This window comes from Nannospalax galili, unplaced genomic scaffold (assembly GCF_000622305.1).
Source record: "Nannospalax galili isolate Female #2095 unplaced genomic scaffold, S.galili_v1.0 scaffold381, whole genome shotgun sequence".
Lineage (NCBI taxonomy): Eukaryota > Metazoa > Chordata > Mammalia > Rodentia > Spalacidae > Nannospalax > Nannospalax galili.
This window is the reverse complement of record NW_008347312.1, coordinates 3,174,469-3,175,630: the sequence shown is the minus strand read 5'-3', so window position 1 is coordinate 3,175,630 and position 1,162 is coordinate 3,174,469.

The following is a 1,162-nucleotide window of genomic DNA, read 5'->3' as shown; positions in this document are numbered from 1 at the left end:
TGAGGCAGTTGGAGTACCCCTTCAGTGGGTCTATCTAAAAGACTCCCAAATTGCATAACTCTTGTCTCTAAGGGGAAAAGAAAGTCCTTGAATCATGAATAGGAGATGTGAAGGAGAAGTAAAGGCAAGAGCAATTAGCATTACAAGTTCTAGACAGGGAACTAGAAAAATGTCAGAACGGCAATTTTCAAATGTTCATATGAGAGTCCATTGGAGTTTCTCGACAAGGGCTTCCAAAAGCATCCATCTATTGGGTTCTTCCTCATTTTCCTTTTGTCTTCCGAGGCTGGACTAGTTGGCTGGGAAGAGTGGCTGTATACTCAGGTGAGGGTCCAGTGACCCTGCTTGGCACTCCTTTAATGAATGAGCATAACTGTTGAAATGGAGAGAAAGAGGGTCCCCTAGAGGGTTCTTAGTCTCATTCATAAAAGACTTTACGAATGGATCCAAACAGAAGCTTTTACAGCTTTATTAGAATCTTAAAGAAAAATTCTCAGTGCAGGCGAGCTAGTAATCTTAGCAGTTGCCTTGAGCAGGTGAATAGTGAGAAGAAGGAAGGGAAGCCGTGGAGCCATGTAGATTTAGAGCCTGCATGGAGGTCAGACACGTGGTTGACTTGCAGCCATATGGCTGGGAGAAGGAAGCTTTAGAGAAAAAGTGAAGAAATGCAAGATGCTAGGGGCAGCCCAAAGCCTTAAGAGAAACATGTTTAGTAGGAAAGGCATGAAGAAGAAAAGGAGAAATTACACGTTCCTGAAGATTTCAGGAAAGCAGGCAGACTTATGGAGACCTACATGGCTGTGGCTGGTCTGGAAGTTCTGTGGGGTCTGAGCTAGTTCCAGGCAGAAATATTTGTTGCCTTATTAACACATTAGGTATTCTGACCATCTATTGAGCATAACTTAAGGTGACCCTGCCTTCCTGGGAGTGGTTCTGTTACCAGGTGATTAACAGTGAGACTGGAAAAGTAAGTCCTCCAACAGATAGACTACACATTTTTTTTATAGTCAGGACCAGTTCAATTTATGGGGCTTATTGAAACTCTAACACCGTCAACAAGCCCAATTGTGACTATGTTTAGTGATCAGGCTCAGCTGAAATCGTGATGATGGTAGTTATTTCATGCAGAAGGAACTGCTGTATAGCATCATCTTATTAAAAG